The sequence below is a fragment of the Cervus canadensis genome, chromosome 20 (assembly GCF_019320065.1).
Source record: "Cervus canadensis isolate Bull #8, Minnesota chromosome 20, ASM1932006v1, whole genome shotgun sequence".
Lineage (NCBI taxonomy): Eukaryota > Metazoa > Chordata > Mammalia > Artiodactyla > Cervidae > Cervus > Cervus canadensis.
In genome coordinates this window covers 41,511,463-41,536,312 of record NC_057405.1, presented here as the reverse complement: position 1 = coordinate 41,536,312, position 24,850 = coordinate 41,511,463, and the positions used below count along the sequence as shown (strand labels likewise).

At 37.7% G+C, this 24,850-nt stretch overlaps 1 long non-coding RNA gene across 4 annotated transcripts in view; it reads right to left on the bottom strand.

Annotated features, from left to right (window-relative positions):
- Window positions 1–11,701: 11,701 nt before the first annotated feature.
- Window positions 11,702–24,850, bottom strand: part of LOC122422574 — a 205,507-nt gene continuing 192,358 nt past the window's right edge. For all 4 annotated transcript variants that reach the window (XR_006263878.1, XR_006263879.1, XR_006263877.1 and 1 more), the window contains 2 exons: window positions 23,712–23,754; window positions 11,702–13,810 (listed from right to left, as the gene is read on the bottom strand). This is a non-coding gene — a long non-coding RNA (uncharacterized LOC122422574). The remainder of the gene's footprint in view (window positions 13,811–23,711; window positions 23,755–24,850) is intronic.

Genomic DNA, 24,850 nt, shown 5'->3' with positions numbered 1-24,850 from the left:
CAGTGGCACAATCAGTTAGTGAGTGGCACTTACACAGATACATCTCTTCAGCCAAACAGTTGAGGCCAATTCCAGGACTGCTGGAATTAACTATCCACAGCACAACCCCCATTAATCTTCTCCTGAATCATTTTAATTTTCCCTACTTCTATCTTGACACTTGACTTCCTTTTTTTTTTTTTTTTTTTTTAGCACAGCAACCAGTGGTCCTTTAAGAACGTGTCAGAGCATGTCACCCATGGGCCTAAAACTCTCCATGAATTCCTTCTTATCATGGTCTAAAATGCACAGATAGTCTGGAACCCCAACTTCCTTTCCTTTCCAGCTTCATCTACTACAACTTTCCCTATTGTTTACTTCACTCTAATCACTTTGGTGTCTTTACTGTGGAGGCCATGACTACACAAAGTTCTTGCATTTTCTAGCCACTTTCCAGTAGGCACATTCCTCCCCTTCATAGTGACTCAACTTCCTCCTCCATCTCCTTCAGGTCTAGCCTCAAACTTCATCTTCCTACCAAACTTCCTCTGACTGACTCACTAAAAACTGAAAACCATCCTTCTCAAGTGTTTCCTTTTCACCTTCACAGATTTAACTTTTCTCCAGATAACTCAGAAACATTTACTAATATTATACTATATGTTATACCTGGAGAAGGAAATGGCAATCCACTCCAGTATTCTTGCCCTGAGAATCGCATGGACAGAAGAGCCTGGCGGAATACAGAGTCGGACACGACTAAGCGACTAACAAACTCACATGTTATTCTATATCTTTTCTATATATCTTTACTGTTGTCTCCATTGATTATAATGTCTCCAAAGGAAGAATTATCAAACAGACAAATCAAAGCACCAAGGATAGTGCCTGTGGAATGAATGAATGACATGTTATAAATTCATATCTGAAAAGTACATCATTCATCAAAGTCTGGATGAAAAGGTCTTAAAAGCATAGGAATCATGTCCCCAGTCAAAAGATTGCTGTTTACAGAAACAGAAGTCTTATTTCATAATACCAAGAGAATACTGAATTTCAGGAAGAAAGTTGGGTCTGTGCGCGCACGGTCAGTCGCTCAGCTGTGTGCAACTCTTTGCAGCCCTGTGGACTAAAGCTCATAAGGCTCCTCTGCCCATGGGATTTCACAGGCAAGAATACTGGAGTGGGTTGACATCTCCTTCTATACAGACTGGGTCTATGCCTATGAGGATAATATCTGCCTGAGTAGAATTAAAGGATAAAACTCAAATATCCTATAAATTCATAAAAAATCATTACTTTTAAATCTACTTTATAAATCTGAGTTTTTAGATTACATGTAACTGAAGAAATTAGGTAATATTTTTGTTAAACTATACATTGAGACACTGTGAGATAAATCAAGATAACTCCTCAAATCTTAGCCGTGAAGAGGCATTCAGAATTTAGACATGACTTTCCCTTAAAGTGACTATGGAAGATTACATAGAGGATACCCACTGAGGCTGAACTCAGCCATACATTCAACTGCCCATGGTTTTACCTAGATATCTCCCAGGTACCTCAGCCTCATCATGTCAGACTAAATCTGTCACTCTCTGCTAATCCTAGTCTTACTGAATGGCATCAGTATCCACTTAATTGAAAGCAAACAAACAAAACCTGGAAGACATTTTTAACTCCTTTCTTTCAGTTCCAGAAACCAAAAACAAATTTCAGTTTAATCCAGTGTTTGTATGTCCACCTACTTCTCTCCATCACCACTAGAAAGAAAGTTAAATCGTTCAGTTGTGTCCGACTCTTTGCAACCCCATGGACTAGAACCTACCAGGCTCCTCCATCCACAGAATTTTCCAGGCAAGAGCACAAGTGGGTTGCCCTTTCCTTCTCCAGGGGATTTTCCCAACCCAGGGATTGAGCCCAGGTCTCCCGCATTGCAGGCAGATGCTTTACCATCTGAGCCACTAAGGAAGTCCATCACCAATAACATTACTCTAATTAGTGCCACCATTATTTTTTTAATCTGGATTCTCACCAAAACCTCCTAACTGATCACCCTGTCTTCTAATTCATTGACCTCTATGTTCTCCGTGTCATAGCCAAAGTGAACTTTCAAAAATATGAATTGATTGTGTCCCTATTCTACTTCATTCAGACCAGAAAAACTACATAAAAAAGCAAAGCAATTTCCAAGATGTACTTTTTAAAAAAGTGAAGTCACTCAGTTGTGTGCAACTCTTTGCCACCCTATGAACTCTAGTCTCCCAGGCTCTTCCATCCATGGGATTTTCCAGGAAAGAATATTGGAGTGGGTTGCCATTTCCTTCTCCAGGGAATATTCCTGACCCAGGGATCAAACCCGGGCCTCCTGCATTGCAGGCAGACTTTTACCATCTGAGCCACCAAGGAATCCCAATCTTTTTTATATATATTATAAGGATATTATAATTATGCTTGGAAGTTTTCTTGAAATCAGGGGCTTTGAAAGGTCCTCTAATTATGTGATTTTTTGGCCTTAAGTAGTACTTGCAGGGAGCAAGTAATGACAACTCTTAGCTGAACCCTTTGTGCACTCTTGAATTAGGATTAGAGTGTCATTACTGATTGTCATCTTTTCTCTGTTACTATGTAAGTAATGCTGTTCAGCCAATGACTGTTCTATGTGAATGCAGTATGTTAGCATAAAGCGATAAATAAGCAAAACCTCCAAATCTTCTTAAATCAGTACTATGGAGATGGTTAACACTGATGTTGTGGTAAAGACGCTTAAGAAGTTGTTACAAAGTTAATGATGATGTGATTTCTATTTACTGGAGAAAGAGCAGGCTCTTGAGGACTTTGTAGAAAGTCGGCCTCTCTTTCCTTTCCGCAGAGATTTTCTCTGCCCAGCAGAAATCAATTAATCTCTTTATGCCCAAGTTTATGCCTCTATAAACTGAAGAAAGCCCTTCCTACCTACACTCAGAAGAATGTTTTGATAAATAATGAAGTCATGTCTGAAAAGCACTATATAAAAACAAAGTATCATTATGTTTTTTTTTACCCCCTAAATCAGAATTAGCTTGTTTTCCAGTTTCCAACTAGTCTGTAATAACTGAAGGGCAGTATAGTATTTTCTTGACCCTTTTATCTGGGTTACTCAAGCAACTCTTAGGAGTGCTAATATGCACATGTAATTCTATGAACATTATAAACTAGTTCACTCATAAACCAATGGTTTGCAAGTACAGTGTAGGATATTTCTATTTAAAAGTAAACAGAGGAATTTGTTTCATTTTCAATATTTTCCAAGCTGGTAACCTATCCCCTTTAATATCACTAGATTCACTTTCTATAGAAAATGCACAAAAATCAGTTATTGAGGAAAATAAAAAATGTGATATCACTTTTTCTGAGCCAGTAAAGAAAACTTTGAGCTTTCAAGCAGTAGAATGTTCATTATGAAGCACTGACACGTGGGGAGCACGTGGAAGCTGATCCAGATGCATACATGCATGCGTGTGTGCTCAGTCCCTGATTCCAGTAGTATCCAACTCTTCACCACCCCATGGACTGTAGCCCACCAGGTTCCTCTGTCCATGGGATTTCCCAGGCAGGAATACTGGAGAGGGTTGCCATGTCCTTCTCCAGTGATATTCCCAACCCAGGGATCGAACCGGTGTCTCCAGCTTGGCAAGCGAATTCTTTACCACTAAGCCACTTGAGAACACCCAGCAAAACTTAATCTAATAACCAATAGCTTAAAACAATATCAATCTGACCTCCTCTTTTCCCCTGGGAGATATTGTATTCGTTTATAAAATGCTGTTGGGTTGGAGTAAAGAACATTTTCCCATATTAAGCAGTTTTTCATTGCCTCTGTACAATTCTCAATTACTTTTAAAGTTTAGAATATTGGGGGAAATGGCTTTATGGGTTTTATACTTCACAAAAATTCAATTAAATTCAAATTTTTATGAAGCAAACTTACTTTTTCTTCATTCCATGCAATGCAACAGAATTAGCCACATTGAGTCTACCAGAATGTATTCAGACAAAGAAAGGCACATGATAGATGCCTGACATTAGGTAGAAGATATATTGTTAAGTTTATTTCATTATGATAGTTTTGTAAATTTTTCTCATTGACTTCCTTTCAAATGGTCATTCACATCAGATGCATATCTTCCTGCATCAAACTTCTCATTTTAAAAAGATCTTTGTTAAAAAAACTCCCCACTTCTTTTGAACATGAAAAGGATATTCTTTTGGTTCTTCATTGCAACTCCTCTCTCTTCCATTAAATGTGAAGAAATCTGAGGTCTGAGGAAGGGATCTTATTTTTAAGAAGATCAATCCCATGTTATTGGTAGCTTAAATGGTCTTGGTGGCAGACCCAGAAAAAGGAAGAAAAACAGGGGGGTCTTCAGTTCAGTTCAGTCACTCAGTCAAGTCTGACTCTTTGTGACCCCATGGACTGCAGCATGCCAGGCTTCCCTGTCCATCACCAATTCCCGGAGCTTGCTCAAACTCATGTCTATCAAGTCAGTAATGCCATCCAAACATCTCATCCTCTGTTATCCCCTTCTCCTCCTGCCTTCAATCTTTCCCAGCATCAGGATCTTTTCCAATAACAATAACATGAAAGAAGGTGTAAACGCTGAACTATGTTGGACGACAGTGAAGGAAAACCTTCAATTTGCAGCTGGAGGTGAGTAGGATAGAGAGCTTCTATGTGATACCAAAATCTCTACCTTTATTTTGGAAGGAAGGAACACTAAGCATGTTTATCTTGAATGTGCCTATATAATTCAATCACTCCTAGCATGAGCTTCCCCCCTACTTACCAGAAGCCTCCTCACACCCAGGAACATATGTTTTCAGTTGGAAAGTGCTTGCAAAAAGACCACCTGCCAGCAAAGGGAATGTTTTCCCTCTCCCAGCGGGGGGCTTACAGACAGGTTTTAATGTTGTTAAACAGGAACAGAGAAGCCTGGAAGAATGATGTTACAGGCTAGCCTGCTTATTGAGATTTTCTTTTAAGTAAGAAAGGAAAATGGATAAGATATTTAAATGACATTTATTATTCCCTTTATTGGTCCTCCATCAGAACTCTGGTCCTTCCTTTCCCTACAAGTCCTCTCCTTGGTTTTTCCTTCAGTTGTGTTTTGTGATATGATCCAGTGGTTTTAATCAAATAAGTAAAATATTTTAAAAGTTTTCATTTTGAGAGCTACTGCTCTAAAGCAAATAAAAAACTCTGCGGCTGCAAGTGTAGATGAAAACTAATCCTATCATTTACGCCCTGTCTGTTACCCAGTCACCAAAAGTGCAGATGGAGTGGAGGCTATTGAAGAACTAGCAGTTGAAAACATTTAGGTATTAAAACTAACCTTGAGACCAAAGGCAAACTTTTGCACACAAAGAATTAAGTTGTTTGTGGGGAAGGAGGAACTGAAGAGGAGAGAAATGAAGGCGGGAAGAAACCAGATAGCCTCAGAAGGGTTTAGGAAGGGGGCGGCTCCTGAGGAATCCTCCCAGTTTCTGCCATTGTCTTCTCACACATACTCAGTCATTCTGTGAACTGTAAACAGATGCTGGGCAACTGAGTTCCGGGTTTGATAAAATGTTGTTTTCTTTTTAAATGAAACAAAAACCGAGATGAAGAAAGCCTAGCTACAATATTGGATGAAATAAAAAGCTGTGGGTAAAGGGGTCACTACACATGTCATTTCGTAAAATCAATCTTGCAATCAAATAGACGGAGGGTCTGTCTCCTCCCTTGACATTCTTGAGGTCCTCCTCACCCCACGTTGGAGGGCTCTCTGTTAATCTCACAAATCCAGGGAATGCAAGCACAGCAACTCCCCAGGCAGCGATCTTGTCTGAGTGGACTAACCCTCCTGCAAACGCCGCAGGCACATTCCACAGGGCTGACAGTGATCTCAGACACCCAGCTACAGTTGACAAAATCTAGGAGGCAAGGTGACAAAGTGGTGACTTGTCAATGATGACAGCCAAAACGCAGTTCCAAGTCAATATCACACAGAGACTAGCACCCGCTTCATTCCGTGTCACATTGTTATGTGGTGGAGACAAACTAAAATAAGAGGAGGGGGGGAAAAGAACTCCTTCTGCTAACCTTCCCTCTTGTGTAATAAGATTATAATGCAAAGGTTTTCTATCCATGGGAGGTCTTCAAAGCATTTCACCACCCAGGATCCCAAAGTGAACTAGATGAACTCTGCTTAAAACAATAAGCTGAAGGTTCTGTGTTGTGTTACCTCACCAGGCAAAGAAAGGCAAGGGAAGAAACAGGAATATAATGAAGAAATAGGTGAACTTCGTATGCTTACTTTCTCATGACACACTTCTTTTGAGAATTCATAGGCTAACACTGTCTTACAATAGCCTGCTTTAAAGGGAACATGATAGAAGCTTATGCAGATAATTCATGGATTGTGAACTGAGAACAATCTTTCAATAAGACAATGTAGTCACTTCCTTGTTAAAGCAATCCCCGGCCTATACTCCCGTAGGAAACAAGGATGGAGAGTATTCCAGAAGTATCCACTGCTTGCTCTTGTTTATTGCGAGGAAACCTGTTGCTTACTGAGAGTTGTCCTCAGTCTCAGAAGGCTCATTCTATGTGCAAACCATGAGGTTCATAATCTTCTTACTTTACAAGGAGGGAAGTAAAATATTTTCCTTTTGTCAAGGAAGTTAACTTGTATGGAATTTGCTTTCTTATACACAGATAGCCCAGAAGCACACATCTCCCCAAATCCTCTTCCTTTGCAGCATGTCTCCAATATTAGAGTGAAAGAAAAAAAGTGGAATTTGAGGATAAAATCTATTACCCTGCTCAGAATACTTTGAGAATGTGAAGAAATGAATATCGAGTTTTAGAACAAAGTGAAGGTCTGGGGGAAAAAACAGCGATTTTTTTCAGGACTTGAAGACCTTATATTTAACCAATCTGACCTTTCTGCCTGTTACCTAGCCTTCCTGCTCCTGCTTCTCCCTTTTAACGTCCTTCCTTTCTTCCTTTCCTTGACAGTCTTTTACTGATGACCACTTACTCTGTGCCAGGCAATTGTGCTAGGCTCCGAAGGTGACAGAGGAAGTTTAATCTAAGATGAATGAAAATTTTTCTCTTTCACATTTCACTTCATACATTTTTGAACTATTTGAACTTTCTCCCCAAAAGTGTGTGTTACTTTATGATATTCTAAAAGAACTTTTATAGAAAATAATCATAATATCCTAAAAAGAGGGTCAACACATTTTCTGTAAAAGGCCAGATAGTAAATATTTGAGTTCTCTGTTGGAACTAACTCAAGTTTGCTTCTGTAGCATGAAAGTAGCTATTGTTGTTGTTTAGTTGCTAAGTCATGTCAGACTGTTTTGTGACCCCATGGTCTGTAGCCCACTCCTCTGTCCATGGGATTTTCCAGGCAAGAATACTGGAGCGGGTTGCCATTTCCTTATCCGGGGGATCTTTCCAACCCAAGGATCAAACCCACATCTCCTGCATTGGCAGGAGGATTCTTTACCACTTGAGCCACCAGGGAAACCCAAAAGCAGCCACAGACAGTATGTAAATAAATATGTATGGCTGAGTTCCAATAAAACTTTATTTACCAAAACAGGTGCTGGCCCAAATTTGATCCATGACCCAAGGGGTAGTTTGCTGATCCTTGATCTAAAAGATTGAGGCAAGGCCCTACCTAATCCAGTTACTATTTCCAATAGCATCATGAACCATAGTAAGTACTAAATAAATGATCAGAACACACTGATCTTAAGAAGGTTATTAACCATTTCTGGGCTTCAGTCTTCTTATTTACATATTCACATGGAAACTTAAGTAGGTATCTTTGAGTATTATTCCAACTGTAAATTTTGGCTTATGTCTTATCATATGCCAACTTCTGTCATAGAAGCTGCTTGCTACAATTTCTCTGAGCCATATAAGTAGGAAACAGGCATCTCTTGCTGATATTATCTGAAGTATGGGAGCTGACAATTTGACAAAAGTCAATTACGAGTAAGGTAAGACCATTTCATTTAAGCAGCAGTTTTACATACATTTTCTCATGTGATCCTTATTACAACTACATTAGATAGTAAGAATGGATAGTATTTTCTTCCTCTTTCAAATAAGAAAATAGAGCATTAGAGAAATTAAGTGACTTATCCATTGTTTATATCTGATGCATAGCTAAGTAGAACATTAATGCCAGCCAGGTCCTAATTCAGAATTCTTCAAACCGTACCAGGCTAACACTTTTGAATTACTCCAAAAATTTAAATATGACCATAAAGTAATGGAACAGCAATACAAAAATGACTATTAAATTGCACCCGGAGTTTTTTATAAAGTTTTTATAGAGTTCTATAAACTAGGAAAGCAGAATACACCACTGCCAATGGAAACAGTGTAAAACAAGAAAGATGAATACAGTGCCCACAGCCCACACCAAAATGCCAGTCTCACACTCAAAAGTGTGAGGTGTTCAGGCCAAGCAGAACCTTTCCATTCAAACCGTGTTTACAGATGCCCCATTTTTATAGGAGAAAGTAGAATGATAAAATTCTCCATACCTCTCTAATTAAATTTCTTCAAACAAATACATTTACATGTTGGATATTAGTGTTTTAAAAATTATATTTTCTCTAATTAAAGTTGAAGTTTTGCTCATTCCAGATGACAGCAAAAGTATCAATTTTTCTGAAAAACTTCATTTTTGCTGACTTAGTTGTTTTTTCCCCTTCTGTTTTTCATACAACACCTGGTCTCAAGTATTTAGTGGTCGTTTCCTTTTTGCCAAGTTCAAAAAAAAGCACATGTATCACTCTGCATCTTCAAAGCATTTTACACTTTGTTGTTGTTTTTGTACAGTTGCTAAGTTGTGTTTGACTCTTTGAGAACCCATGGATTGCAGCACACTAGGCTCCTCTGTCCTCCAACATCTCCCAGAGTTTGTTCAAATGCATGTCCATTGAGTTGGTGTTGCTATATAACGTCCATCCTCTGTCTCTCCCTTCTCCTGACCTCAATCTTTCCCAGCCTCGGGGTCCTTTCTAATGAGTTGGTTCTGTGCATCAGGTGATCAAAGTAGTAGAGCTTCAGCTTCAGCATCAGTCCTTCCAATGAATATTCAGGGTTGATTTCCTTTAGGATTCACTGGTTGGATCTTCTTGCAGTCCAAGGGATTCTCAAGAGTCTTCTCCAGCACTACAATTTGAAGACATCGATTCTTCAGCCCTCAGCCTTCCTTATGGTCCAACTCTCACAACTGTACATAACTACTGGAAAAACCATAGCATTGACTAGATGGACATTTGTTGGCAAAGTGATGTCTCAGTTTTTTAATATGCTGTCTAGGTTTGTCATATCTTTTCTTCCAAGGAGAAAGAATCTTTTAATTTCATGGCTGCCACATCACCATTTGCAGTGATTTTGCAGCCCAAGAAAATAAAATCTGTCACCGCTTCCACTTTTCCTGCTTCTGTTTGCCATGAAGTGATGGGACTGGATGCCATGACCTTAGTTTTTTGAATGTTGAGTTTCAAGTCAGCTTTTTCACTCTCCTCTTTCACCATCAAGAGGCTCTGTAGTTCTTCTTCACTTTCTGCCACTAGAGTGGTAATCTGCATATCTGAGACATATCTTGCTGATAGTTCTCCTGGCAGTCTTTATTCCAGCTCTTGAGTCATCCAGCCCAGCATTCTGCATGATGTACTCTGCATATAAGTTAAATAAGCAGGGTGACAGATACAGCTGTCGAGTCCTTTCTCAATCCATTTTTCCCAGTCCATTGTTCCATGTCCAGCTCTGTTACTTCTTTACCTACTATAAACACTACCAACTTGAAATTCTTTAAGAGTTTAAAATTAGCTTCTCTGTGTATTTTTGTGTGTCTGTGTGAGCCTCTAAAATACCTCAGTAAGAGTTTTTTCTTTTATTTTCTCTCCAAATAAATAAATAAATTTTATTTCTATACTTAAACAAATATCTGTATTTCATTCAGCATATATTAGAGCATTTGTGCTGCCCAAGCTTTTAAGGGAAAAAATTAAGAAATGGAAAACTCTTGCTTTTTTTTTTATTATTATTTGTTCTCTGAAATTTAACTTTAGTTTAGCACTTAAACTAAGTATCAAACACTATGTGGCTACATTGTACCCTGACACCAAGAAATGGAAGTAAGTCTCTGCCTTTCAGGCATTCAGGACTGTTGAAGAGACAAGACATATGAGTTGCCACTGTATTAAAGGCAGACAGTGGTGAGTGCTAGAATGCAAGCTAACAATGAGGACGACCAAGACAGACAGCTTACTGAGTCCTTGCTGAGTCCTTATGGTGTGGAGGGCAATTTCTAAAAGATTTTCACACAACTCAGTTAATGCAACAAGCTGCAGGAAACAACAAAGTACTGTGGTTTTAAGGCAGGGGCGAGGTAGAAATTAATTTCAACTACTTAACTAGTATTTGGCCAAGTTTGTGAGCCTTTTTCTTTTTTTGGCCATGCCATGTGGCAAGCAGGATCTTATTTACCCCATCAGACATCAAAACCATGCCCCGTGAATTGGGAGTTCAAAATCTTAACCACTGTACCACCAGGGAAGTCCCATGTGAGTATTTTAAATGCTTCTCAAATCATTTTTTCTTTCATGGTTCACACAATGATCTTACCAGCTATTGTTATGATGTATTTTTTCATTTTCCCCTTTTTATTTTCATAGTCAATGAAAATCCCCACTTGGGCTGCACCATATCCCTCTCACACAGTCATATGGAAGCCCTAACCCCCACTACCTTAGAATGTGATTGTATTTAGTGGCAGAATCTTTAAAGAGATGCTTAAGTTAAAACAGGGTCAGTAGGATGGCTTCTAATCTGATACGACTGGTGTCTTTATTAATAAAAAGAAATATGGACACAGATGGGTACAGAGGGAAGACCATGTGAAGACACAGGTCATGGTGACTTCCTACCTACAAGTCAAGGGGAGACGTCCCAGAAGGAAACTAAATCCACTGACATTTTGTTCTCAGACTTCCAGCCTCCAGAACTGTGAGAAAAGATATTTCTATTGTTTAAGTCACTCAGCCTTTGGCACTTTGTCATGGCGGCCTGTGGCACTTTGTCATGGCGGCCCTGCCAAACTCACCCATGCGGAATGGGCACCTTTATCACATCATTATTCATCATAGTTACCTCTATTTTTTAATGCCTTGTATTTTTCAAGTAATCCATTGTGAAAAGGGAGCAACATCTAAATGCCCAAATCAGAGGGTGAGAAAGTAGATCCACAGTTGGTGCTACCTGAGGCCACCAGCACACGGAGTAACCTTGACCCAGTCACACAAGAAGGATGCTCAGGGACACCAGTGATGCATCTACATATAATGCACATTCTCAGCCACAGGGTGGGAAACAAAAACACATCTGTCTTTTTTTAAAAAGTTTACATAACAAAGTTCAAATCATCATAAGAAAGCATTTATTTGAGAGTTGGGAAAAGAGATCAAATGGTCTCTTACACTTTTCTAACTCTTTATTCTAAATGATAATTCATACAAATTTTGAGACTGTATGCACTTTTACAAAAATTAGTATCAGTTGCCAGAGTGGCCTGGGCCAGGAAAATAAATATTTAAAGAAAGTCTAAACATTGTATAAATTATTATCAGAATTGTTTTTGAATTCTCATCACTTATTGGTGGGGTGGGAGGAAACTATTACTAATAGAAGTTATTCTTTTTTATTGTAATTTATGTTTTATTCTGCTTGACAAATTACCATATTTTAATGTACACTTTTGAGTTTATCAATTAACAAGTAAACATGAAAATATATAAGGTAAAGATAGAAATGATTTGGCCATATCATAACAATAGCTGGGTCCTATGACCTATAGCTTTCAGAATTTGACAATTAAGTTAATACGTAATAAATACAAGTTTAGATGGTTTGAATAACATAATTATCAAACTTGATTTTTTGATATTGTGTTTTTTTAATTTTTTGATTGGAAGATAATTGCTTTACAGTGTTGTGTTGGTAGTAGTTATTTTTATTTTCTTGAACTCTTGGAGGTCTGGTAGAGCTTCCAAGTATTTAAAATTAAACTCACTCAAAAAATAAAAAATAAAAAAATAAACACCCTCAAGATAGACTAGATTCTGAGATTTGGGTCAGAACAGAAAAAAAAAAAAAAAACACACACACACACACACAACAGAATGGCTTTTTAGGACTTAGAGGTTTCAGTATTGACAAATATTAATAAATAATATTACTTATTTTTTCTGTTGGAAGCACTGCTTCTCTCTGGGAACAACTTGAAGGCAGGAGGAGAAGGGGACAAGAGAGGATGAGATGGCTGGATGGCATCATCGACTCGATGGACATGAGTTTGAGCAAGCTCTGGGAGTTGGTGATGGACAGGGAAGCCTGGCGGGCTGCAGTCCATGTGGTCACAAAGAGTTGGACATGACTGAGTGACTGAACTGAACTGAAATGAACTGCTTCTCTTGCCTCTTCCCTGGCAGGAATCTCATTTCCCACCTTCTCTTCCTAAAACTTGCCTGGCACAGAATACCATAGTCTAAACATGCCCTAAAGAAAATACTTCTTTTGTCACTCAACTTTTACTCACCTGGAACATTTTGGCTAGGTTCCCTTCCTCTCCTCTTTTTTTTTTTTTAATTCTCTTGGAGAATATATTTTAATTACCATTAATTTTAAATGTATTTTTGGACTATAATAAACTTTAAAAAATTACATAGTATACACATTTGAAATTTATTTTTTTGGAATCAATTATCATTAATTTGCATTTACAAATGTGCTGCTTTGCAGTTTGTTGTTTTCTTACAATGTTTCAGTCTGTGTTGTCCTTGTTTCATTTTTCATTTCTAACGATGATTTGCATTTTTTTAAACCTTGGTCATACATGCTAGAGTAACTTACTATTCTTTTCAAAGTATGGGTTATTGTTTCTACTTATCCATTTTTAATTTTTTATAGTTAGATGGTTTATGCTTTCATTTATATTAATCTCTTTCTTCTAATTTATGTTTACTTTGCTTTGCTCCTCTAGACTCTAGTCTTAAAAGCAAAGATAATTTATTTTCTATATTCTTTACTAATCTGGAGAAGGGAACAGCTACCCACTCCAGTGTTCTGGCCTGGAGAATTCCATGGACTACAGTCCGTGCAGTCACAAAGAGTTGGACATGAGTGAGTGACTTTCACTTTCACTTTCCCTATAGACACGTTTAAGTTTATATCTTTTCTTCTCACATTCCACTTCTCATATCTTTTCTTCAGTCATATCCCACTAGTTTTGCTATTTAGTCCTTTGTTTATTCGGCTCCAAATAATTTATGTTTCATATCAATTGTCACTTTAACCTAATAATTATCTGCAATTGTGTGTATTTGTGTGTTTTATTTCCATGTATATTGCAATTTTTTTTGAGTAGTAGAATTTCTTGTAATTGTTGATGCATAAGTAAATGAAGCCTGTATAACATCACCTTTATGGAATTCGCTGACATTCCCACTGTGGTCTAGCACATGGTAAATTTTTGTGGCTGCATTATGTGTGCTTGAAAATGATATATAGTTTCGTGTGTATGGTGCAGGCTTCTTTGTGGAGCTATTCAATCAGGCTTGCTAGCTGCATTGCACAACTCCTCCATATCCCTCCTCCTTACCAAGTGGTTTCTTGGTTGATTTCTGAGGGGGAGATGTTCAGCCCCTTGCTGTGACTATGAATTTGCCGATTTTCCTTTGTGGGATTACCGGTTTCGCTGTTTCGTTTCACAATGTTCACCTGAAACAATCACAACATAAAAAGTTTTTTGTTTGGTATTTTTTTAAAGAGTGACTTTAAAATGTCTCTGTCTTTCTCTTCCATGATCCCAGACTCCTCTCTGATCATACCACCTCTTGTCACAACTTTTCTAGCCCCACCAGTCCTGTTTTTAGTTTCTCAATGCAGAAAGCTATTTCCTGACACAGGACTTTTAAACATCAGTTTTCTCTGCCTGGAATTACCATTTTCCCCATGCTTTACCAGATCCTTCTTAAATCAGTTCAGTTCAATTCAGTCACACAGTTGTGTCTAACCCTTTGCAACCCCATGGACTGCAACACGCCAGGCCTCACTGTCCATCACCAATTCCCAGAGTTTACTCAAATTCATGTCCATTGAGTTGGTGACGCCATCCAACCATCTTGTCCTCTGTCATCCCCTTCTCCTCCTACCCTCAATCTTTCCCAACCTCAGGGTCTTTTCAAATGAGTCAGTTCTTCACATCAGGTGGCCAAATGATTGGAGTTTCAGCTTCAGCATCAGTCCTTCCAATGAACATTCAGGGTTGATTTCCTTGCTGTCCAAGGGACTCTCAAGAGTCTTCCCCAACACCACAGTTCAAAAGCATCAATTCTTCGGTGCTCAGCTTTCTTCACAGTCCAACTCTCACATCCATACATGACTACTGGAAAAGTCATAGCTTTGACTAGACAGACTTTTGTTGGCAAAGTAATGTCTCTGCTTTTTCATATGTTGTCTGGGTTGATCATAACATTTCTTCCAAGGAGCAAGTGTTTTTTTAATTTCATGGCTACAGTCACCATCTGCAGTGATTTTGGAGCCCAAAAAAATAAAGCCTTTCACTGTTTCCCCATCTATTTGTCATGAAGTGATGGGACCAGATGCCATGATCTTAGCTTTCTGAATGTTGAGTTTGAAGCCAACTATTTCACTCTCCTCTTTCACTTTCATCAAGAGACTCTTTAGTTACCTCTTCACTTTCTGCCAGAAGGGTGGTATCATCTGCATATCTGAGGTTATTGATATTTCTCCCGGCAATCTTGATTCCAGCTTGTGCTTCTTCCAGCCCAGCGTTTCTCATGATGTACTCTGCATATAAGTTAAATAAGTAGGGTGACAATATACAGCCTTGACATATTCCTTTTCCTATTTGGAGCCAGTCTGTTGTTCCATGTCCAGTTCTAACTGTCGCTTCTTGACCTGTATACAGGTATCTCAGAAGGCAGGTCAGGTGGTCTGGTATTCCCATCTCTTGGAGAATTTTCCACAGTTTGTTGTGGAAACTTCTTAAATAATCCAAATTAAATCAGGACATTCAGTTCTACTTTCTTGAAATACTTCTATTTTTGTTCTTACTATACCTTGTTCAGTAGAGTATACTTTAGAACCCACATATTTTAAAAATCTGATTATTTACTTTTTGTTTTTTCTTTCAAATTAATTTTAAATTCTAATTGAAAAAATACTGTGTCTATTTTCTATTTGTTCCTCACTGTATCCCCACTGCTGTGATAGTACCAAGAGTATAGTTAGTATAAAAACATTTTATTAAATAGATAAATGAATACTAGCTCCAAGTAGTTGCAGATTGAAAATTGAGGATACAAGGATTACAGGCACTAATATAAGGTTAAAATTCCATATAGATATAACACACTCCATCTTAAAGACACGTACCTATTATAATTAAGAAAATCATAATAGCTATGAATTATAAAGTTCTAGTTATTATTTGTTCATCATGGCTAATCTTTACAATAATACTGAATTTTGAAAATGGGTAAATTGAAGATTAGGAAAATGAAGTAACTTACTCAACATCAAGTTATTTAAACAAATAATAGTAGAATTGAGATTCAAAACCAGATGTGTTTATTTCTAAAGTTTGTCCTTTTTTACACTATCATTCCATGCACCATTATGCAACATTTGGTAATCTGAGAAATCCTAATAAATTTCACTTGAAAACAATTTATTTTAAAGAAACTAAAATGATATTCCCAGCTTTAAGCTTGATCTAAATAAAGTAAGACATATAAAACGTAGTTACTAATTCGTTTTTTTTTTTTTTTTCAATCTTTATACAACTAACGCAATATTCAAAATATCCTTTCAAACTAAGTGTTTAGATTCTGGAGATAGAACTTCTCTACATTTTATGGAGTTCAATTTTACTACAGTGAATAGACATAACCATAGTATTTAACGGAACATGCGAGCACCAGTTTCTACTTCTCTGATAAGGCCATGTGTTTGGACTCCATCTAATACTTTCTTCCGTCTAACTCTGTCAAGCATTAAGATAACAATTCAAATCAGTTTGGCCCATTCAGTTATTTTACACAAAGTTGACAAAGCATCTGGACAATTGTAGAAACATCTGGATGATTAATTAAATCTGTGAGTGAAGTAATGGAATACTTGGGCACCCTGAAAACAAACAAGAGATGTCTTTGCCTGACTCTCCAAAATGAAAGTGGAAAAATCAATATTTTTCCTTAAGACCTTTCTTCACCTGTCTAATATACTAAATGTGTCTTATAAGGCGATGAACACTGTGTGTGCATGTGTGTGTGTGTGTGTCCATGAGTGTATGTGTGTTTTGCATTCCTATCATCCCTAAAGAGGATTTGTTTACTTAGTTTCTGTGGCTGAATATTAAAACAAAAGTGAAGAGAACAACTTGGAAAGATTTTTATAAAAACAATAGATTCACTCCACCCTTATTACAACATTATTTTTATTTAGCCAGTTTTTAAAAATAGTTTTGCAATAGAAGCAATAAAGAAAAGGTAGAAAAACCTACAACCTACTAGATTATAAGCATTCTGAAAGAAAAGCCTCAACAATACTTAATACATCAATGTGAATTATACCCATGTAAGAAAAATTTCAAATGCAAATTCCATTAAATAAATGCATAAAAGGATATATTTAATATAATACTTTTGAAAAAGCATCTTTATGTGAAGTCCAACACCTCAGTTACTATAATAATACACACTGACAAAAAGCTAACAACATAAGAATTAGTAATTGTTTTGAACTTAAATTGTTTTTCATATTGAATTAAAGTCATTCATATTTTGTTTTCCTAAATTGCTAATTTTGTAAAGTTGGCTCATTTACATTTTTTCATTTTTATTCATTTTTGGAGATGTTCATTTTCAATATAAAGAAAGCCATCATATCTTCTCTATGTGGGGCATACATGAAAACTGTTTACTGAGTTTGTTGGAGGCAAATAGAACTAAGCATAACATGCTGAGCCACCAGGGCCTCCCAGGTTGTGCAGTGCTAAAGAATACGTCTGTCAATGCAGGAGACTAGGGCTGGATCCCTGGATCATGAAGATCCCTGGAGAAGGAAATGGCAATCCACTCCAGTGTTCTTGCCTGAAAAATTCCTTGGAGAGAGGAGCCTGGTGAGCTACAGTCCATGGGGTGGCAAAGAGTCAATCAGACATGACTGAGTGAATGAATGCATTTTTTTAAAGCATAACATGGCAATTAAGATCATGGATCATACTGTTGAATACTTAATCATCTAAATCACAAATGCAAAAGACATATAAGTCCTTGCATATAAAACTGCTTTCAATTTCTATTTGGAGAGTTTTTTGTATCAGAAAAGTAATTTATTTGTGCTTCTGTTGCCTCATTGACAAATGAAAGTAATAATAACAATGATGCAATAAGGTCATTTTGAAAATAAATTAGTACACGCAAAACAACAGCACTGACAAAGAGAAGATGCTCAAAACCATTAGGAAGAAAAGTAATTCTCTGGTGTTAGAGTACGACAAGGCTGTATATTGTCACCTTGTTTATTTAACTTCTATGCAGTGTACATCATGCGAAATGCTGGGCTGGATGACTCACAAGCTGGAATCAAGATTGTTGGGAGAAGTATCACCACCTCAGATATGCAGATGATTACTCTAATGGTAGAAATTGAAGAGGAATTAAAGAGCTTCTCGATGAGGGTAAAAGAGGAGAGAGAAAAAGTTGGCTTAAACCTCAACATTCAAAAAACTAAGATCATGGCATCTGGTTCCATCACTTCATAGCAAATAGATGGGGAAAAAGTGGAAGCAGCGACAGATTTTATTTTCCTCAGTGCCAAAATCACTGCAGATGGTGACTACAGCCATGAAATTAAAAGTCGCTTGTTTCTTAGAACAAAAGCTATGACCAACCTAGACAGTGTATTAAAAATCAACAAATCACTTTGCCAACAAAAGTCCATCTAGTCAAACCTATGGTTTCTCCAGTAGTCATGTGTGGATGTGAGAACTGGACCATTAAGAAGGCTGAGGGGAGAAGAATTGATGCCTTCAAATTGTGCTGGAGAAGACTCTAGAGAGTCCCCTGGGCAGCAAGATCAAACCAGTCAATCCTAAAGGAAGCCAACCCTGAATATTCATTAGAAGGACTGTTGTTGAGCTGGAGCTCCAATACTCTGGCTACCTGCAGCAAAGAGCTGACTCACTAGAAAAGACCGTGATGCTGGGAAAGACTGAAGGCGAAAGAAGAGGGCAGTGGCAGATGAGATGGTTAGATAGGGTCACCGACTCAATGGACATGACTCTGAGCAAACTCTGGGAGATAGTGAAGGATAGGGAAGCTTGGCAGGCTGAAGTCCATTGGTTTGCAGAGTCAAATATGATTAGCAACTGAACAAGAACAACCATTTTTAGTATCGGGTTTACAAATGGAATTCTATGAATATTTCTTTAGTGAAAGCTTCAGTGTAACTAGCCATCTTTTTCACAGACACAAGAACGGAAGAAAATTAGATCAAAACCGCAAGGAAGAAGATGCAAGGGTTAAAGTGCGGGGAACATTGTACTGTTCTCTGCAGGGCTAAGATACTATAAAGAAAAAGGCTCTAGGCTCTCATGTATACCTTGAATAGTTTACAAACTCATTCTTAATGCCTTCAAATCCTGTTTTTGTCCCCACTATTTATGTCATGAATGTTAAAGATCATTAAAAATCAATCTATTCTGGGTTTCATCTTCAATGCTCCCCTCCCCTTGCCCCCTACTCAGAATCTGACCACACACAGCAGACTTGCCTGTCCTCTCTCCTTTTGCTTTAGACAATAAGAGACATGTTGGTCTTGTTTTCCTTTATTCCTTCTCCTCCCACTATTCTTTCTTCTTCGATGCCCTTTTCCTCTTTCCTCCATGCCCATCCTTGGACATTCTCCAAGGTTTTTTTTACACTAGATAAATGAGATACTTTATATGAAATAACCAAATCTAGGGTCTAAAGTATAAAAAGTGATCCAAAAAAGAAAGTTCCTTTTGTTCTCTTATGCTCCTCTTTTCTCAGTGATATCATCTGTGTTTGTGGCTTTAATCATCAGTTCCACATAGATGAGGCTTAAATCTCTATCTTCTGACTTCTCTCCTCAGATTCACTCCTCTGTTCCTACCTGGCCCAGGTGTTCAACCTCAATTCTTTCTTGCTTTGCTCTTATCTAGGTACCACTCCCCACAACTTCTGTGAAAATCTTCCATTTTTATGGCACTGGTTATATTTTGATCATGAATTATCAGAGGTGACTTTCACTCTTTGTTCTCACCTGTAAGTGGCTAGGTCCAGAAGGATATATTTTTAGTGTCTATCACATTCACGTCCTCTTTTAAATTCTCAACTTACTAGTTCAAAACTGTCAGCATTAGACCTGGGCAATTGATCAGAGATGGAACAGCATCTCTTTCCAAATCTGTGCTTCCAAAATTTTGTTGCCATTAATACTAAGTGAGAGTGAAAGTCACTCAGTTGTGTCCAAATCTTTGCGACCCCATGGCCTATAGCCTGCCAGGCTCCTCTGTCCATGGAATTCTCCAGGCAAGAATACTGGAGTGGGTTGCCATTCCCTTCTCCAAGGTATCTTCCTGACCCAGAGACTGAACCCAGGTCTCCCACATTAGAGGCAGATTCTTTACCATCTGAGCAGCTAAATCAATCTATAAATAGGTCTGACACATTTCTTGGATTATGCCAATTCTTAAAAAAAACAATTTTAAGTTTTCCCAAATATCGAATACAAACTCGATATGTTTTGTGGCATTTATAAATTTATGTTTATAGACTTATCTTTGATCATTTTAATTCTTATACTGCATTATAATAAAACTGTGTTATTAAGAGTTCCCTGGTTCTGTCTTGTTCGTTCTTACCCTGTCACTTCGCTCCATGAGAGACATTTTTCCCCAGTTGTCATCACTGATTGACATTGATCCTATAATTCCAGGCTTAGAGTATGTACCGTTTTCTCCAGTGAGTGACCTTATTTGATTCTCAGGCTTAGGCAGCAGGAGCTTTTGTTGTCCACAGATTCTGCTGAAATGCCCTCCACTTTGTAAGGAGTTACTACCAACCTGATGAAGGGAGCGCCACTTCTACCCTTGGCTCATGCACTTATCATCACCTTGGCTCTAGAATAAAGCCCTTTAAGAGAAGGGACTTTGTCTTATATTCATGTTTCATTTCTTCACAATTCCCAAGAATATACTAGAAGCATCTAAAAGAAAGGGAAAGATTTGTATTTGGTTGTCAGTTTTGAAGAGAGCAGATGGTTACCTCTCACAGATAGAAATATGAACTGACATCTATCTGCGGTCAGAATGAGCCCTGCCCAGAGGTCTCATTTGAGTTATTGGAAATGCAATTTCAGCAACAGGAGCAAGAACCACTGTAACCACCACCAGATTTGAGCAAAATTTGATAGGTCTTGTACCCATAATAGCTCAGCACTCGTGATAAAGAAAAATCTAAACAGAGGCCAAGAAGAGAAATGGTCAGAGGAGAGAAAAAGAGTCCGTGTTTCTGAACTGCAGCGGGTGCTGAGAGGGGCTTAAACGTACACCCTTCAAGGATGAATTCACTAATATTTTTCCACAGCTGCAGAGATGAATAAGAGATGAATTACAAGGGGAAATAGATTTTCCTTTTCCGGCACACTTAACGTAAATGCTACTACTATATTTTGATAGTAACTTTGTGAAGTATCTCCACCCACTCTTATCTTGGGGGTAAGAAACTTTTATGACATGATTGATATGGACTGCAGTATTTATTTTCTTAGCATTAATTTTTTTCTATTCAATTCCTTTTTTTTAATTCTCCTTGGATGTTTAGTTCCTGATCAGTTCTACAGAAATACCAGCTTGAGGAATAAATAGTTTACCAAAAATGAGCTTTAGCAAAAACAATCCTGAAATCAAATCCCAGCTTCTTCATTAGGGTAATAATAAAGATAAACAAACCTAAAAACAAATTTAACAAAAATCACACCAGCTTCTATTTGTTGTGCACTTACTTTGCATCAGCCACTCTGCTGAAGACTGTGTATTTTTTTTTCTTATTTAGCATTTATTTCAGGCTTGTGAGGTAGGTATTTTATTACTATTTGCACCATGCAGAAGAAACTTTAGCTTCAAAAAAAGTTTTGGTCCCAAACTCTATGACTGCAAAGCCCATGTTCTTCATCACTATGGTTTATCCTTCTGCCTCTACATTTGTCTTTTAACTAACTTTTTTGAACCTTAGTCACATTGGAAAGCAGGGTCTAATCAAAACTCCAGGCTTCCCAGGTGGCTCAGTGGTAAAGAATCAGCCTGCCAAGCAGGAAATGTGGGTTTGATCCCTGGATCAGGAAGATCCCCTGGAGGAGGCAATGGCAACCCAGTCCAGTATTGTTGCCTGGGAAATCTCATGGACACAGGAACCTGGAAGGCTACAGTCCAAGACGTTGCAAAGAGCTGGGCACGACTTAGCAACTAAACAACAAATCATAACTCCTGTTGTGATTCTGAATTTTGTGCATGGAATTTAAATTTAGTATATTTTACTCCATGTTAGAGAATTCTTCAGCTTTTTACTTCATTCTGTACTGTTTAGTCCTGGATTATGTTTGATACTCATAAGCAATACTATATACACATTCTATTAATATGTTATTCATAAAGTTTACAAATTTAGGGCAAAAAATTACTTTTGGAAGGGGAAGTTTTTCATTTGCAATATTTAGTCAGTATCAGAATTTGAATTCTACGTAAGACTGTTGTGAAAGTTAGTTTTATATGTCAACTTGCCTGGCCCTCAGTGCCCAGATATTTGGTCAAATATTACTCTGGGTGTTTCTGTGAGGGTGTTTGGATTATATTTATATTAAAAAATGTGGACTTTGAGTAAAGCTGATTGCCTTTCATTATGTAGGTGAGGCTTATTCAATTAGCTAAAAGCTTGACTAGAATAAAAAGGTAAGAAGGAACTCTCCAACAAATTAGCTTTCTGATTTTATAGCAAACTGCTTTTGTACTTGAACTACAACTCTTTCCTGTGTTTCCAGCCTGCTTTCCTCCCCCAGTAGATTTTGGACTCAACAAACCTCCGGAGTCACATGAGACAGTTCCTTAAAATAAATCTCCCCCTGCTTTCTCTATGTATATGTAATATGTTGTTGGTTCTGCTCTATATCTCTGGAGAATTCTGACTAGTACAGTCTGTTAGCTCAGCTTAAAGAAAAGTTTCATAACTATTTTGAAATTTTAAAATAAAAAATCTCATTGAATTAGAAATCACTCTGCCTTACCATCGGAAATTTTTAGATGATACTGGTCAATGAAAGAAAAGAAAGAGCTGTTAGATTTAAGAGTTGCATGTAATAAAGACCACTTAAGTAACTCAAGTTATCAAAATTTTGGTTAAAGATGAGAAAGGAGTTTCCACAATATAAAAAGAGTGATAAAGGTATCTGTAATTACTACTTTTTGTGAGACTAAAGTTCCTCACAGATGATGACTATCAAGACTATAGAGAGGTCATTATTAAAAATTCTTGATTGCAAATTTGGTGAAGCCAATTGAAACATAAATTTCAATTAAAAAGTTGTAATCACATTTATAGATTCAAAAATGTTAGTAGAAAAGATTTAAATATTTTATTTGAAAGTTTTGTACAAGTAAAATTATTTAGTTTCTTCCCTAATACTTTGTGTTTTATTTTTCTTATTGTAATTATATAACCTAAATAAAATGTAATGAGTTTTTTAAAAAATCCACTATCAGTGTAGAGTCCTCAAACCCCCACACTCCAGGGTATCCTTGTAAGCTACTTAAATACTATTATGTTAGTGTTATAATATTAAAAATGTTGGAAGCTATGTTTACAGAAAAATTGGACTTTCTTCTAAAGGCAATAAAGAATCATTGAACTTTATAAAACCCAAAGAGCATTAAGGATTTGCCTAGAGTTCTGCTCAACACACTGTATCTTGGTGACTTTGAGGTTTCCTTCCAGGAAGTATTTTATAGATGTTTCATACTTTAAAAAGTCTTTGGGTATAATAACCTCACTATGATGAACAAGAGGAGCTTCCCAAGTGGCTCAGTGGTAAAGAATCCACCTCCCAATGCAGGAGATGCAGGTTTGATTCCTGGGCTCAGAAGATCCCCTAGAGGAGGAAATGGCAACCCACTCCAGTATTCTTGCCTCAAAAATCCCATGGACAAGCAGCCTGGAAGGCTTCAGTATATGGGGCGACAAAGGGTCAGACACGACTGAGCATGTGTGCACAATGAACAAGAGGAAGGAAAACTAGATACATGGAGATATTTGGAAGGTTGTTGTAATAACCCAGATGAGACACGATGTAGTCTAAACCAGGGTAGTGATGGTGGTAATGGAGAATGGTAGAAAGTGTTGGGAGATGTTTGTTAATTAGAATCACTAGGATTTTTTTATTGATTTTATGTGAGGAATTATGAACAAGGAGAGAGGAATCAAGATTTCTGTTGAGTAACATAAATCAGCAACAGTTTCTATGAAGAGCTCCATATTACCTGCCTGTGGGGTAGAATGATATTGATACCAGTCCTTACCTGCTTCATTCTCAGAGCCAGGTGGTGACCCTCAGGTACTGTTCTGAAACAAAACCAAAAGAAGATAATCAACTTTTTAACATTTTCTCCACCAACCTAAAAAGAATAATAATGGTTTTTACTTCTTCACAAATCCCCATGGAATCTTCCCAGATCATGTAAAGGGATGATCCTATAGGACTATCAGATCTGTGTGCTAAGTCGCTTCAGTTGTGTCTGATTCTTTGCAACGCTATGGACTGTAGCCCACCAGGTTCCTCTGTCCATGGGATTATCCAGGCAAGAATAGTAGAGTGGGTTGCCATGCCCTTCTCCAGGGCATCTTCCCAACCCATAGATTGAACCCGCATCTCTTATGTCTTATGCGTTGACGGGGGTTCTTTACCACTAGCACCACATGGGAAGCCGTATCAGATCTAAATTTAGGCAAATGTTTCCTGATCTAAGCTTTATTTTAGTTCAGTGAGAGCTTCAGCTTAGTTCAGGCACTTAGTGGTGTCCGACTCTTTGCGACCCCACAGAATGCAGCACGCCAGGCTTCCCTGTCCATCACCAACTCCCGGAGCTTGCTCAAACTCATGTCCATTGAGTCAGTGATGCCATCCAACCATCTCATCCTCTGTCATCCCCTTTTCCTCCTGCCTTCAGTCTTTCTCAGCATCAGGGTCTTTTCCAATGAGTCAGTTCTTCTCATCAGGTAGTCAAAGTATTGGAGCTTCAACTTCAGCATCAGTCCTTCCAATGAATATTGAGGACTGATTTCCTTTACAATTGACTGGTAGTGAGAGCCTACCCCTTAATTATTCCCAAATACTTTCATTTCAATTTACATTTCTACCTTTTCTTTGTAGTTAAGTTTCTCAGTTAAGGAACTGGAGGGATCCATTGTGCCCTTGGGGATGCCTTCTTAATGAAAGGCAAAGATATTAGGTAGGAAGTAAAGAAGTTAATTAGAACACATTCAAAATGGAGGGACATTGGAAACATTTGTTCCATCCACTTTAATTTATAGGCAGGAAAATTGTGGTTCAGAAGTGAGGTACAATTTACTGAGGCCAGAGAAAAACACAGAGCAGAAAGTGAAAGAAGTTTACTAGAAATAATCTTAATAACTACAATATTTTACTAAAGTTAAGACA